This window comes from Podarcis raffonei, chromosome 3, assembly GCF_027172205.1.
Source record: "Podarcis raffonei isolate rPodRaf1 chromosome 3, rPodRaf1.pri, whole genome shotgun sequence".
In the NCBI taxonomy this organism is placed as follows: Eukaryota; Metazoa; Chordata; class Lepidosauria; order Squamata; family Lacertidae; genus Podarcis; species Podarcis raffonei.
Window position 1 is genome coordinate 15,243,242 of NC_070604.1, and position 16,751 is coordinate 15,259,992.

At 45.0% G+C, this 16,751-nt stretch overlaps 2 long non-coding RNA genes across 2 annotated transcripts; one reads left to right on the forward strand and one right to left on the reverse strand.

The window, feature by feature from the left end:
* Positions 1-239: 239 nt before the first annotated feature.
* On the reverse strand, positions 240-3,911 carry LOC128410014 (uncharacterized). The gene is made up of 3 exons (XR_008329367.1): positions 3,824-3,911; positions 1,737-1,935; positions 240-407 (listed from the first exon to the last, which is right to left on the reverse strand). It is a non-coding gene; the product is annotated as an uncharacterized LOC128410014 (long non-coding RNA).
* A 10-nt stretch (positions 3,912-3,921) lies between these two features.
* LOC128410015 (uncharacterized) lies at positions 3,922-15,805 on the forward strand. The gene is made up of 4 exons (XR_008329368.1): positions 3,922-4,013; positions 8,751-8,850; positions 12,333-12,397; positions 14,733-15,805. It is a non-coding gene; the product is annotated as an uncharacterized LOC128410015 (long non-coding RNA).
* The last annotated feature ends 946 nt before the right edge of the window (positions 15,806-16,751 follow it).

Below are 16,751 nucleotides of genomic sequence, written 5' to 3' on the forward strand. Positions count from 1 at the left end.
GGAGGCAGCATCCTCATGAGGTCTCAATGGCCAGGAGAGGGTAAGAAAAAAACAGATCACAGCAGGCTGTGTGTGCAGATAGTAGGTGCAAGTGTTGCCTGGCACCCCAAATTCAATGGTGAGCCTTCAAAGTGCAGTAACCATCCCAGGTTGAGGACAGAGTAGAGAGAAGAGATGGACTAGGCAGCAAGTGATGGGCAAAGCAGCCTTAGAACAGCCGAGAGGAAACTACGGAAGAAGAGAGGAAGGATAGGAGGAAGCACCCAGCACTTGGAGAGGAAGAGAGAAGGTAATTTGGATAGGACTAGCAATGCTTGCCTGTACTTGTCCCTGTGACAGTCACCCAGAGTCATAAGGCAGCTCATGAACATCAACCCCAAGCAATGAAAATTAACTTTCTGGGACACCTGTAGCAACGAAATGGGAGGTGGCCTGATGGCAGTATGAACAAGATGTCTCAAGTCAAATCAGAGACTCGCGAGTCATTCTGTGGATTGCAGGCTTCCAAGCCCCACTCGATTCAAAGGCAGAAATTAAACAGGTGCCAAAGGATGCAGTCTTATACCAATTTTCCTGGGAACAAGCCCCATGAATTTAATGAAACTTACTTTTGAGGAGGCATATATAGGACTGCAATATAGCTCTCCCAATGAGATTAATAGAACCTTGGAGTGCTTCAGTTTGTGTGGAGCACACCCAAACCTTCATTAAAGTTTTGTCTGCAGTATAAAGGTTTGCAGACTTTGAGGGGAAATGACACCTGTAATTTCCAAGATTCTAATATATAGCGGGACGCGAGTGGCACTGTGGGTAAAACCACAAAGCCTAGGGCTTGCCGGTCAGAAGGTCGGCGGTTCGAATCCCCGTGATGGGGTGAGCTCTCGTTGTTCAGTCCCAGCTCCTGCCAATCTAGCAGTTCGAAAGCAAGTCAAAGTGCAAGTAGGTAAATAGGTACCACTCTGGCGGGAAGGTAAACGGCGTTTCCAAGCGCTGCTCTGGTTTGCCAGAAGCGTCTTACTCATGCTGGCCACATGATCCGGAAGCTGTCTGCGGACAAACGCCAGCTCCCTCGGCCAATAAAGCGAGATTAGCGCTGCAACTCCAGAGTCCTCTGCGACTGGACCTAATGGTCAGGAGTCCCTTTACCTTTACCTTTAAATGATAAATGGAGGCTGTGGGTCATCTCTTAAGGTGACCACACAAACCTATCATTTGGGCATGGCAAGAAACGATGCTCCATGAGAAGCTTTGGAACAAGTTTGTTTTAAAGTCATTGCTCCAGTAATTTGCTGTTGCCCCACTTTTGCAAACTGCAATGTATCCCTGATACCCTCTAATCTGTTTTGACTGAACTGGGAAAAGGTGAAGATTTTGGGCACAGTGGAGGGTGCCAAGGAACCCTGGTACAGACAGAATTCTCCATATAATTTGCCTTCTCCTACTTCCTTCCAGATCCAAAGCCATGACCCCTTTTTGCTGAAACCATTTTAGGGTCAGACCAGAGACAAAAGGGCTGGTGTCATTGCTGCCAATTTCTGACTCAATGGGAGGCTATCTCAAAGTGTGGAGGGTTTTTCCCATGAACAGAGTGTACTTTACCCTATGAAACTCGAAGGCAGTATAATTAGCATTCTTACTGGGCAAAAGAACAGCTTTGATTGTGTCTGCATTCACTGGACATTTGTCTGCTATCCAAGCAAACACTGACTATCATTCTATGCACTTGTTCTACCCACCTGCTTGTTCTTAGAAAACCCAGCTCAACTCTTACTCATTCCAGTGTTATTGGAGCAACGTGGTCTCAAGTCAAACAATTTAGTGGTTTGCATTTCAGGAGAGTTCCTGTTTTGTGACATCTTGTTTTCTCAAACTCTTAATTATTCAGTTCCGTTCTAAGCTTTCCTCATAACCATATGTAGACAACATTTGATTAATCTAAACAAACAAATCAAGGCTGCTTAGCTAAATAATATAGATGTTCTCATGCAATTTGAAGAAAATAAGGCCAGTTCACACCGGTGTTATTCTCTGAGTACAGTGGTACCTCGGGTTAAGAACTTAATTTGTTCCGGAGGTCTGTTCTTAACCTGAAAATGTTCTTAACCTGAAGCACCACTTTAGCTAACCACCGCTGCGCCACCGCCACACAATTTCTGTTCTCATCCTGAAGCAAAGTTCTTAACCTGAGGTACTATTTCTGGGTTAGCAGAGTCTGTAACCTGAAGTGTCTGTAACCTGAAGCATCCGTAACCCGAGGTACCACTGTATGTCAGGTGAATCAGGATTTGCCACATTTCATTTGCTCACAGTGGCATATCTTACAGCTGCAGTAATAACAAGAATCACCTCTGATCAATGGTTTTTGCATCTTTGCCCCAAGGCATCTTGAAGAGCATGGTACAAAACCCTTCGTAGGAAAAGACACACAGTTGCCTCCACGTGTGTAGCCTACCCAAGGAGAGAGGCAAGAACCATGGCTATTGAGCTTGTCTTCAACATCCCACACACAGCTGCCCAATCTCTGACATACTGAATTCAGTGTGGCTGTTGTGGGCGGGGCCAGGATGCACCTACTGTTCTTTCTGAATGTAGACACAATGTCTGGAGGTGACCATGTGTATTCAGCCTGTGACACAAATAGATGAGAAACTGATTGAGCGCATCATGAGACATGTACAGAAGCAATCTAGTTTGAATCTGATGAATTGCCAGCTACCCAGCATCCAACTGCGTGAGCATTTCCATTTTTTTGAAAGATTGATAAATACGGATGATTTATTCATTTTTAAACTTTGAGGTAGAAAATATAGATTTCAACTAAATCCTGGTTGCGAAGGTGGGGAGGAAGTGTCTAAAGAAATTGTGGGTGGAGGTACTGAATTTTCTGGTGGGGGGTACCTTTCAATTGAGTTAGCAGAGAGTAAGGTTTTCTCTCTCTCTTTTTAAATAAATAAACCCTTTGTCACTGCTGCAAGTCATGGCAGCTCACTGGCATCTCCCTTCATTTCTTAATGTGGCATTGTTCCTCTGGCATTGAACCGTAGGCTGTCCCTTGAACAAAATTTGGATCCCATGATCTTCTGTTTGTCAATTCCCATGATCTTCTGTTTGTCAATAAAGTCAGATGCTGCTGGGGTACTGGAAAACTCTACCATGGCTTAAACAGCAGTAAATATTACTTTTTGGTCTAAGTAACAGAAGAGAAATGTGCCCTTTGTGGCTCCTGAAAAATGCAGATAATTTCTCCCCCAGAGTCTACTTTCAGCCAATCCCCATCAAATTATGGGGGGGGGGGAGCCTGTCCCAATAACTTTCCCTCAGGCTGACTTTCTACAGGGAATGAGATAAAGCTTGCCACAAGCGTATCATCACATTTTTAAACTATCACCAATAGTAGGCCTGTGTTCATGACTCCTATTTGCTCTCCTGTTTTGATAGTTCTGCATTCAAAGCACATTCCTCTGCAGAAATTAGAAAAGGAAGTTTCCTCGCTGAAGACTCCAGGAAGATCTTCGACCAAGCAGCAGTTGAAGGCTGTTTCACACATTACACCGTGCAAACCCGGTTTTGGATTCAGATGAACATTTGACAGGGAGCTGCAATCAACCCTGACTCCCTACTATGTGTGATAGTATGTGTGGCATTCGTACGGAGCCCCCGGTTGTCTCATGGACTAGTGACCCATACACCACTAATCCGCTGCCATCAACCAGGTCCTCCCCGGTAAATCACTTAGTCTCAGCAGGTTCTCAAGTTAACAAAGAAGAGTGTAGTTTATTGCAGACACAAACAAACTGCATTCCAAAATGTTGTTACTCTTTACCTTCTTAGTCTTATTTTATCCTGTCTCTATCTCTTCTACCTCCCCTCACATAAGAACCCACTGCACTAACTGTCTCTCTATTTCCAACTGCCTGCCAACTGCTTTTCCAACTACCTTTCCCAACCAACCAACCCACTAAAACCAACCAACTACCCACACCCAAACCTCGGGTAAGCCCTTTTATAAACAGGTAGGCTCCGCCTCCGGTTTTCCTATTGGTCTACATTTTAACCCTTTCCCTCCCCCTGTACAGACATTTTCAAACGAATGGGCAAACGCCACAGTATGTTATAGGTATTTCTCAACATGAGCTTGTCACCTCCATAAAGTGCTTTTTCGGGGGGTGGGTACGCAGGGGTACGCATACCCCTAAACATTTTGTGAATCTAAGTTTGGCCTCATTGAGGGGCAGTATTTCAATATGAGTTGGAAAATAAGAGTACCCCTAAACATTTTTATTTTTAAGGGGAAAAAAGCACTGGTCCTATTATTAAACCTTTTCTACTGCATCTTTTTCAATAGTCCATATTGTATATAAATCCATTATATCCATAGTATTTGCCACATTCCATGTGTTATTGCAATCCTGCTAATGTTTTCATCTGCTCACAACTCTCTCTTTAAGGTCACACCAACACCATACATTTAAAGAATACTTGCGTGGCAAATCCCCTCCCCCCATGTGAAATGAAGACACCGGACACATTATTTAAGGTTAATGGGCATAAAAGGCCACAACTTTATTGATTACAGGAATTGAAAGGTATTGGCCTTAGGCATTGGCTCCTATCGACTACCCGGCATGGAGACCGGGAAGGGTTATCCACAAGCCGTGGGAGTCCTGTTGAAGTACGCCAACTAGGATCCCACAGGTGTCACCGCTCGGGGGCGTGCCAGAGGCCCTTACCTCCCTAGGTTTCGGACAAGGCAACGCCCCCCAGAGTCCTCTACCGGACTACCCTTTTCCTTGGGGGAAGGTGATGGCGCTTCCTTCCCCCCTTCATTTGCATAACAATTACCCCTGCCAATGCCTAACCGCCAATACCGAGGAAGTTGTGACGTTTGCTACGAGGTAGGCGAAAAAACCAAAAGGCTGGAAGAGCGCCAAGTTGGAAAAATTCCTACCAGGCCCCTTTCGGCGACCAACCGGAGTCCATAGCAAGGTCATAGCTAGCTAAGCCTAAAGGGTGGGTGGGATGGGAAAACCGGTCAGCTGGAACGGGGCAAAGAGGGCGGTCCCCGGGCGCGCCTGGCCTTAAATGGGCTAGGCCACGCCTCCCCCACCCGCCAATTGGAAGGCAGGGTCGCAGGCACGCCCGGGGATTCCCTTGTTCTCGCGGGGGCAGAAGGCCAGCCCCCGCATGTGTGGGAGGGGGTGGCCCGCAACCCCCTCTCCTCTCAAGTTTGGGAATGGCTTTATGGTACCCCCCCAAAAAAAAGAATCCTGATAACTGTCATTGGTTAAGGGCAGTGGTTTTTATTTTACTGGAGGGACGCAGGGGTATGCATACCCCTAAACATTTTGTAAATCTAAGTTTGGCGTCACTGAGGGGCAGTATTTCAATATGAGTAGGAAAATGAGAGTACCCCTAAACATTTTTTTTGGGGGGGAAGCACTGCCTCCATACATTACATTTCAGTCACATGCCTAAGGCATTCCAAGTGTACATTTTAAAATGCAATGCAATGCTGGGAGATGCTGAATAATGAGACATGGCCCTCCGCACCCTGACGCAACATTAATCTTTTCCTGACAGTGCAGTAACTGACTGGTATTGGCGTTAGCTTCGGGGTGGGGTGGTTATCACTGATTTGAAAGCTAAGATCCCACAGAAAGTTTCCATTTAGAGACAACGCAAAACGGAGAAAGGAATCAAGGATCTCCCCACTTCAAAAACTATAACATTCCATGGAGTGGCTCATGAATGGGTGCAGCAGGATGGAGGCTGGCTGTTCTACTTATCCTAGACAAACTTTATTTGCTTGGCACCCAGCCAGGAAAAATAACCTATTGCAGTCCAAACCCAGCTAAGTCAAACAGTCCATGCTTAATTAAGCTCACTGTAAGAGTTCTCTGTCCCCACCAAATACCAGAAAGCTGATATTCTCAGCAGGTGAGATTGAAACTGTCCAGGTCTAGCTACCCAGTTTAAACTCCTGAAACAGGAGGGGAAAGCCTGAGCTGCAGTGTGCTGCAAATGGGTGTTAATTCTGAAAAGGAGACCAGGGGCTATTAAAGGTGTAAGTGTATATTATGCACAATTGTACCCCACACAGTCTATGATGGCTTGTTTTAGAAAATAGTGCCCACTCATTTTTCCTTTTGGAAGGAGAGCCCAAATGATACCCGCTCCAGATCCAACTTTTGTTAGATCATTCATAGCCAGTTATTAAATATTTCCTAATATTGCAGCATTCAAAATTATGAATTCCTTATGTTGCTTATCTCAGCAGCATGAAATCATAAAAAACCTGTAGATTGTACTGCTGCTTTAAATAAACGAAAAAAGTACTGTACTATGATCTTTCAAACTGCTTCTTTTCCAATCTTCCTTCCCTTGATCCAACTATCTCCACTAGTTTAACTATTGCACAATATTTTAGCATCCATTCCATCACCAAGGGTATTTGAGGTGGCCAATTAGTGGCCAGGAAAATTCTTACAGATCTCAACCAATTTCCTATTGTCGTTATGTGTTCTGATTGAATATCCTTTTCCATGTTTCCCAAAAGACTTAAAAGTGGATCAAAAGGCACCACATATCCAACAATAGCTGCAAAGACCTTGAACAATCATCTCCCAAACATTCTTAGGTGTGCATTGTTTTTGACATTTCCCTTCCATTGAAATGTATTGAAATTACTTATGTAGTTAATTGCATTCGTTTCGACCACAGCCACGAGTGAGACAGATAATGTAGGTTTTAGCAGAAGCTGAACTGTAGCAGAAAAGAAACAGAGCTGTTTCCAACAAACTCAGGACGGCAAGGAAATCTCTGCCTGCCCTACTCAACGCAGAATGTGCACAATTGTGTCTGCTGTTTTCCTTATTTTCCTTCAAACCATCTCTGCTTCTAGAACACCTGCACTGCTCTCCAAGTTACACTGTGCGAAAAATAGCTCAGCCTCCATCTTCCAATGCCGCGTTCCCTTCTAGACTCAGATTTCTCCAGACAAGTCTCCCCAAAGGCTGCAACATTCGGATGGCTTGCTCATTCTTGCATTTTCTTATGGGGCTTAAAAATGGCACTGCCTTCTGGGTAACATCGTCGTACCCACTATTATACTTGGCTCACGTTCAGTTTGTAATCTACTACCATGTCCAGAGCCTTCAGAGCAGTGTTGCCGCCCAGCCGCTGATCCCCACATTTTGTATATGGGTTTTATTTTGGTTTCCCTTCCCTGTGGGCATGTTAGAGGTCAGACACATTCGGCCAAAAGAAAAGGCAGACAGGAAAACATCTGTAGCATGTGTACAGAAGTTTCTCAGGGCTGTCTGTCTGCACAGAGGGATCCAGGCAAATAAACAGTGAGACTCTTCAAAAGAGTCTCCCTTGTTTTCAGACACAGAGGTGTGCAGGCCAAGTCGTGGCTTGATACGGCATAGAGTGGCTCACCATGGGAGGATATTCTTGTCTTCTTCTTTTTTAATTACTCAGAAGCTTTGGTTCCAACCCCTGTTTTCAAAGGAGTCTGAGAATGAAATATGATTCATGCTGTATCTGTTAAGAGGTTCTATGACTGAGGAGTAGCTGGTGGAATGCCCCAAACTGGGCCATGTCAGACAAACGAAGGAAACTGATTTCCTTTCCCCAGAACGGTTTATTGGCTTGGGCTACCATAATTGCTACTACACTGCAACCACAGCTGTGAAAGACTGACAAAAATAGAAGAGAGTGGCAGTGCCAGCCTCGGTTAGACCCATGTCTTTTATTTTATTTTTTACATTCCTAGAAAATAAATGTCAGGTTAGGGTTTAGCTTTGGCTATTTATTTATTTTTAAGTCAAAAGATGTTTGCAGAGAACCCCTTTGGATTTTTGACAATAGAGATGCAGTGGGTGATGTAATGGGACTCAAGAGCCCAAATCTCACCCTCACAGAAAATGTATCATTTAATGTGTTTCTGCCTATGTGCGCCGTAAATGTGCTGATGAACTGTTATGCATCATACTTGCCACATTAATCTGTGCTATCATAACAGTAGCCGATGGGAAAATGCCATGCGTTTTCTGAAACTCTCCCCCCTTTAACCTCTCTAAATGCCATCTGACATAGAGAGAAAGTATAATGAAAAGACCTTTATTAGATTGACCAACAGGGCATCCCATTCATAAAAAAGCAGGCAAGGGAAAGGAGGGGAGGATGCTGTAGCTGTGACATTCACAGTAGCCAAATAGGATGGGGGGAAATAGTGATTGACCAAAAGGGCTGGAAAATACTGTAACTTCTAATCCAGCCACATTTGAGAACAACAAAATGCCTAATTCATTCTTACAGCCTTTCCAGCCAATCAGTCCAAGTGTTTAGCTCTGAGAAGCAAAAGGCTAGCCTTTGGATAGCCTTTTGTGAAATTAACCAAATCAAAGGTAACTTAAGATGTAATTGATGAGGATATGTCAATATCAAAGTAAACAAATGGGGGGGGGTGCACTTCAGCTCTACTATATGTTTGCATGTGTCTATATAGAGTCTTCAAAAAACTAAAAAAAACAGGGTCAGCTTTTTAGGATGGTCCATGATCATTCTAAGTGAGAAATTGAGAGATACTGAAATGGGCAGGTCTGCCCACCCCTACTTGTGTGCAAATAGGAACAGTACATTAAAGGTCTGGATTCTGTCCAGCCAACAAGCAATCACAGTCCACATACACACACACATGAAATAGAGGAGGATATAAACATTCTTTATGTGTTTTCCTTACACAGAAGTTCCTTCTGTATAAGAAAACCATAACATCTGAAGACTTCATGATTGCCGAGAGCTATAATTTGTTCCCCTCCTGTGTGACAGGGCACACGTTGTCAAGTAAGCGATTCCAAGTCACTGACTAGTTACTTTCCCACCAAGGGGGGTCCCCGAGCCGTTGCAACGATCTGTGAGTCAGCGTGAAAAAAGAGCTTTGAGAAATTCCAAGATGGGAACCATATGCTGGCATCCTCCCCTCTGAAATTTGTGTGTGTGTGTGCGTGCGTGTGTGTGTGCGCGCACGCAGACCACCAACCAACACACCAATAACTTGCTGGGTGTCTTTATGCTTTTTCGGTTCTTAGCAAGTGCCAGATTCCTCATCTTCTGAAGATTCCTCATCTTCTGAACAGGTTCTCATATTGCAGGTGTGCAGTGTGTGTGTGTGTGTGTGTGTGTGTGAGAGAGAGAGAGAGAGAGAGAGAGAGAGAGAGAGAGAGAGGTTCCCACACCACCACAGCAAATGTGTTGCAGGAGATGCTTGACAAGACCAAGTGGCTAACCCCTCTGACACTCTCCCTAGGTTTATCACTTCTGATGATAAAGCAAAGATGCTGCCTGCTGCTGAGAATGGGTTGCGTTATGGGGCATACTGCCTTGATTAAATCGTGGCCTGTTTAAACAAAGAACAAACATTCAATGCACACACACATGCCTAAAGAGAAACACACATGAAACCATTTCTGATCATAGGCTGCGATACAGAAAAGACCCCCCGCCGCTTTGCAGAATGACGTTGGAATATGATCTGAGAATGATACCATCTCTGTCAACCATAAACCCCTGCCATTGATCTTCTTTCCATATGGAACATAAAGGGTGAAGCTCTTTTGTAGCTCCTCGCTGCAAATTATGGCACTGGAGAGTTTGAAGCGGCAGCACGCAGGTTAGCCAGTTCAAATTCCTGTTCTGGATCCTATATTCCCAAAGATTCATAGGAAAACTCAGGTATCATCCAGGACGACTGGCCCTACCGTTAGACAGAGGGGAGCAACAGCCGCAGGCAGAAAATGCTGTGTGGCAGCAACAGCAGTTCCCAGATGTTCCTCCTGAGCCCCCTATCATCCTACATGTTGTCACATGGCCCTCTCAGTCCCCTAAATTGTCATAAGGTAAAAAGGTAAAGGACCCCTGGATGGTTAAGTTCAGTCAAAGGCAACTATGGGGTTGCGGAACTCATCTTGCTTTCAGGCTGAAGGAGCCAGCGTTTGTCCACAGATAGCTTTCCGGGTCATGTGGCCAGCATGACTAAACCACTTCTGGCACAATGGAACACCGGGACAGAAACCAGAGCGCACGGAAATGCCATTTACCTTCCCGCCACAGCGGTACCTATTTATCTACTTGCACGGGCATGCTTTCAAACTGCTAGGGGGGCAGGAACTGGGACAGAGCAAAGGGAGCTCACTCTGTCGCATGGATTTGAACCACCAGCCTTCTGATCAGCAAGCCCAAGAGGCTCAGTGCTTTAGACCACAGTGCCACCTACAATGTGCTTCATATGCAAGAGAGGGGTACTATCTTGTCACCAGCATTGAGGTAAGTAAGGTTCACATGCCAGTCCAGTAGGCTTTTGCTTGTTGAATGCGTAAGGGATGCAATCTTCTTGACTGAGTGATCATTTATTGCAATTCTAAGTTGCCACACTGTGTGATGGCACCTGATTGTGGTGTTCCAAAACCAGGTGAAGTCAAGATGCCCCCATACAGGAATGTTTATTGGACAAAACACGGTTTCTGCTAAGTGCCCCAAAAGACTACCACACTAAAAATGCTAAGGCAACCAGTTGGGGGAGGGAGTAAGAGTATTAAAGGTGGGGAAATTTGTCCTCATTCCCTCTGAACATAGCATAGAGCACAGCTGCTGCTGCTGAAGAAGAAGAAGAGTAGTTTGGATTTGATACCCTGTTTTTTCACTACGCGAAGGAGTCTCAAAGCGGCTAACATTCTCCTTTCCCTTCTGCCCCCACAACAAACACTCTGTGAGGTGAGTGGGGCTGAGAGACTTCAGAGAAGTGTGACTACCCCAAGGTCACCCAGCAGCTGCATGTGGAGGAGCGGGGAAGTGAACCTGGTTCACCAGATTACGAGTCTACCGCTCTTAACCACTACACCATACTGGTTCTCTCAGCTGAAGGTCTACACCTGCCTTCGCTAGCCTGGTGCCCATCCAATGTTGCTAGACTACAGATCCCATCATCCTTGACCATCCTGGCTGTGGAATCCACTATGGTAGAATTGGTGGTGAAGAAAAGATGATCTTCTGCTACCTTTCCACAGAGGAATGATATGCCCAGATTCCTTGGTTATCATATATTTTCCCTAATGCAACTAGCGTGCAAGCCTTTGCATAGATGATGTTGCTCATACCTGGTCCAAGTCACAGATAGCTTCCATTTCAGATGGCTATTTGGATTGTTTTTGATGGCTGCTCCCAGAGAATGCACACATGAAGAGGGATTTGGACTGTTGTATATGACCACAAACTTGAGTACTATCAGGCTGGGTCTTGTGAATAAGCTTTTGCTGGTGCTCCTGAAATAAGTGAAGCAACCCTTTCGGAAAGATGACTTAAACAGTATCGGGTATCCCAAGATGAAAGGACACCATATTGATTCTTTATTTTTTACTAACCTTTTGTAGTTTCCCCCCTCTAAAGCGCAGAGAATGTGCTATTTTTGAGCATCTCCCTCATTTTTCTTTTAACGGCGAAATGAAAATGAGCTCATTTTCAGCTCCACAAGAAGAGATTCCCTTCTTAATGTGTTGATTACATACTTGCAAGAAAATGTGAGCAATTATTGCTTGCAGTAAAACCAAATGTAATAGCTGTTGGGGTATTATGCAGAGTAATTGCTCTACAATTTGGAAGATTTTAAACAACCATGGAAAAGCTTCTATCCTAATTAAACCTATAGCAAGATGTAAAACTCATTATGTAATAGCCACATTAATACATAGAGGATGTTGACCTTGGAGATGAAAGAAATGTTGATTGTTTCTCCTGGGTAGTTGGGGAGGTGGGAAGGAAATAAATTGTGGGCTTGAGTAAACTGAATGGACAAAATGACAATATATTCCTTTTCTTACCAATGATTAACTATGGCTGGAAACAGACAGAAACATTCAAGGAAAGCTTGTTTATGACAGACATCTATACCAGTGAACTGAGTGCTGATTTGGTCATCAACTGTTCTCTCTCTCTCTCATGCTTCACTCAGCCTGGTTGCCTATGGAAAATACACACACACACACACACACACACACTGCCATGTATCCATCCTTCCCATAAAGAAAGGAAAGAAACATTTTCCAAAACAATGGCAAAACCACTTCAGGAATTTAGGGTGGTGTCATTGTGATGTCACTGATGCTAGCCAGTTGGCACCTTCTGTAGCTGGTCTTTGCAGTAGAATTGCTTAGCTGTTTTATGGAGTTCAGCCCTAGAAAGAAGAGGTTAGCCTCTTCCAAACCGCTCTGTTGCTTCACAGACAGCTCTTCACCCCATGGAATATTCTTAAGTGTGACATTTTTGCCTGGCAGAAACACGTCACTGAACTCTTCTCGCTTGCCTTGAGGAAGGATAGAGATGGCAGGGAATGGGGAGTGTAAGTAGAAACTAACCTACTGACCTTTGGAAAGTTGCCATGAAGTTTCTCCCATACAAAATGTGTATATTTTCAGGAGCCACTTTATTTTTGTGATCGTAAGTTGTTTTTAACTTTCCTGAATTTTGGGTTTTAATGTTGTAACCTGCCTTGGGACCTTAGGGTGAGAGGCAGGTGATAGATGATAGATAGATAGATAGATAGATAGATAGATAGATAGATAGATAGATAATCTCCTGGCCTCCTGTTGATGGGTATTAAGAAATTAAGAAGTGTCGACGGTCTCACATGGGAGACTGCTGAGAAACATTTTCACATGGCCATGCTCCACGTACGAGCTGGAACATTTGCAGACTCCTTAGCACTGGTGTGGAGGACTCCCTAGTCCTGAATGGGATAACGGTGCCCCTGAAGGACCAGGTGCGCAGCCTGGGAGTCATTTTGGACTCACAGCTGTCCATGGAGACACAGGTCAATTCTGTGTCCAGGGCAGCCGTCTACCAGCTCCATCTGGTATGCAGGCTGAGACCCTATCTGCCTGCGGACTGCCTCACCAGAGTGGTGCATGCTCTGGTTATCTCCCGCTTGGACTACTGCAATGCGCTCTACGTGGGGCTACCTTTGAAGGTGACCTGGAAACTACAACTAATCCAGAATGTGGCAGTCAGACTGGTGACTGGGAGCGGCCGCTGAGACCACATAACACTGGTCTTGAAAGACCTACATTGGCTCCCAGTATGTTTCCGAGCACAATTCAAAGTGCTGGTGCTGACCTTTAAAGTCCTAGACGGCCTCAGCCCTGTATACCTGAAGGAGCATCTCCATCCCCACCATTCAGTGCCGAGGGCCTTCTGGCGGATCCCTCACTGCGAGAAGTGAGGTTACAGGGAACCAGGAAGAGGGCCTTCTCGGTAGTGGTGCCCGTCCTGTGGAACATCCTCCCATCAGATGTCAAGGAAATAAGCAACTATCTTACTTTTAGAAGACAGCTGAAGGCAGCCCTGTTTAGGGAAGTTTTTAATGTTTAATGCTGCATCGTGTTTTTAATATTTGGTTGGGAGCTGAATATTAAATATTATTATTATTATTATAATTATCCATCAGGTTCATCTGTGTGGGGACAGTTTCCATGGCACTGAGTGCAAGAGGCTCCTTGGAATGTGCTACAGGGTGCTCAGGTTCACTACATGACCGACCAGAGTCATGTGCAGGCAGCTTCCTGATTTGTGTTGTGTGCTCGTATGCGTTCTATTGTGGTCGTGTTAGACCACGCGATGCCCTAAGATCAGTGGTTCTCAAACTTTCTTCTCTGGGCCACACTTTCAGAATACAAATTTGCTTGCACCACGCTGAATTTTTTTTATTGATAAGGAATACACTGGGGGAAAACAACAACTTGAAAAGAGCTCTCATTTTGCAAAGATATCTGCCCATATCCTGCAGATATAAACAATAATTTTAATACTATACTACAGGGATTTGTTTAAATGTTCCTTTGGTTGTCCTTGAATCTTCCCAACACACTTGCCGTCCTCTCCTGCCAAGCCAGTGTGGTGTGCCACACCCTTTGAGAATCATGCCCTAGAGGGATCTCTTATTAATATTCATATTATTATTTTTCAGTGTTCAATCTCTCTATTAGGCTAGTCTATCCTTCCCAAAGTGGACGCGGGTGGTGCTGTGGGTAAAACCTCAGCGCCTAGGACTTGCCGATCGCATGGTCGGCGGTTCGAATCCCCGCGGCGGGGTGCGCTCCCGTCGTTCGGTCCCAGCGCCTGCCAACCTAGCAGTTCGGAAGCACCCCTGGGTGCAAGTAGATAAATAGGGACTGCTTACCAGCAGGAAGGTAAACGGCGTTCCATGTGCTGCGCTGGCTCGCCAGATGCAGCTTGTCACGCTGGCCACGTGACCCGGAAGTGTCTGCGGACAGCGCTGGCTCCCGGCCTATAGAGTGAGATGAGCGCACAACCCTAGAGTCTGGCAAGACTGGCCCGTACGGGCAGGGGTACCTTTACCTTTTATCCTTCCCAAAAACCAGCTGTCTGGATGACTGGTTTGCTCGTGGACCAGTTGTAAACATGGCACAGTAAGTCAGTCTCCAACCAGACTGTCTTCAAAATGGCAGATGATTAGAGTTCAGGCTTAGAACCACAACAATGCCTGCTTCTTACATAACCTCAAACTTTGGGAAGGGGCATAATGTGGTGGTGGTCCCTCTGAAGAAATCTCTCTGCTGTCATCAGATCTCCCACGGCTTTCAATGAGATAAATGGCCTTTGCTCGTGAATTTAGGTTGTCTCCGTTCAGGGTGTTGAGTTTTCTATTTCCTTTGCAGATACAATCACAAACATTTGGCTGGGCGAGGAAGGGGGAAGCCACAACCTGAATCCAGGTGGCACACTATATTGTTGTTTCGTTCTTTATCACTGTTATTCTGTGTGGTTATTTTATTGTTAGTACCCTCTTTGAGAACTGAAAAGGAATAGGCTATAAATTCTTCAAACAAACAGCTGGACTGGGGATATAGAAATTGTGCTGTTGCTAAATCCTAGACAGATAGAAGAAGCGGAAAAGAAGCAAAAATGAAATACACTGTATATGCAGCCTCTGTTGTAGTTGCTGAGGTATTTGGATCTCTTGCATCCTCTTACTACCTTTTCCAATTGATTATATAATCCAATTTATAATTTTTAAAATGCCTACAGTGTATTCTTTAGAGTAGTCCTACACCCATATATATTTATCAAGGCCGGCCCTGTCATTAGGCAGTAGGAAGAAGCTATCTCAGGCAGCAGGTGCTGAGGGCCAGGGAGCACACAGAATATGTCACACAGCCTATTCTGTAGCCCCCAGGCCAGCATGCTGCCCTTAGCTGCAATTGAGGAGGTTCTCCCATTACCAGTGTTCAAGTAGCATTCAACTGCTAGGCTTACAGACCCTCCAAGTGTCCCTATTTTCCAGGGACAGCCCCATATTAACAGAAGCCATCCTTGTTTCTGATTTGATCCCACAATGCCCTGCGTTTCCTTAGGACGTCCCTATTTCCATCAGATAAATGTTGGAGGGGATGGAGTTATTTGACCCACCAAGGCAAGGAGATAAGTAACTATACAACCTTTAAAAGACATCTGAAGGTAGCCCTGTATACAGAAGTTTTTTAAAGATTTAATTTTTTTAATGTTTTTATATATGTTGGAAGCTGCCCAGAGTGGCTGGGTCAACCCAGTCAGAAAACAACAACAACAACAACAACAACAACAACAACAACAACAACAACAACAACAACAACAACAATTTATACACCACCCATCTGGCTGAGTTTCCTCAGCCACTCTGGGCGGCTCCCAATTGAGTGTTAAAAACAATACAGCACTAAATATTAAAAACTTCCCTAAACAGGGCTGCCTTCAGATGTCTTTTAAAAAAGGATTAGCTGCTTATTTCCTTGACATCTGATGGGAGGGCGTTCCACAGGGTGGGCGCCACTACTGAGAAGGCCCTCTGTCTGGTTCCCTGTAACCTCGCTTCTCGCAGCGAGAGAAGCAACAGAAGGCCCTCGGCGCTGGATCTCAGTGTCTGGACTGAACAATGGGGGTGGAGACGCTCCTTCAGGTATACAGGACCGAGGCCGGTTAGTAGTACAGTGGTACCTCAGAAGTCGAATGGAATCCATTCCGAAAGTCCGTTCTACTTCCAAAATGTTCAGAAACCAAGGTGCAGCTTCCAATTGACTGCAGGAAGCTCCTGCAGCCAATCGGAAGCCATAGAAGCCGTGTTGGACATTCGGGTTCCAAAGAATGTTCGCAAACTGGAACACTCACTTCTGGGTTTGCAGCATTTGGGAGCCAAAACGTTTGAGTTGCAAGGCGTTCATCAACCAAGGCACAACTATAGTAGTAGTATTGAAAAAGACATCCCTATTTTCACTGGAGAAATATTGAAGGGTATGGACTTACCATATTTTGTACATCGCTGATTGGAGGAAGTGGAGGTGGCGCCATCTTACCTTTTTCCTCAGGCAGCAAATTAAATGTTTTGGGCAGCCTTGTCACATTATGTAGGGTATATAGGCCAGCTACTGGACATTTTAATATTGTGATCATAACTAGCAATTTTTCGGCACTGTACTTTTCCGCAGCGGTTTGTATCTTGTCAGGCTTAGAACATCTCAGTACCGAAGTTTCCAATGAAGCAAGTAAACTTAGGAAGGATGGGCCAAAAGAAAGGCATTTCTTATGTCAAGGAAACACTTCAGATACTCTGACTTGATCTCAGCCTCCCTCCCTCCCTCCCTCTCTCTTAAAAAAAAAAATGAAAATGAAAATCCCTGAGAAGAAGTTTGCCTGCCAGCCCT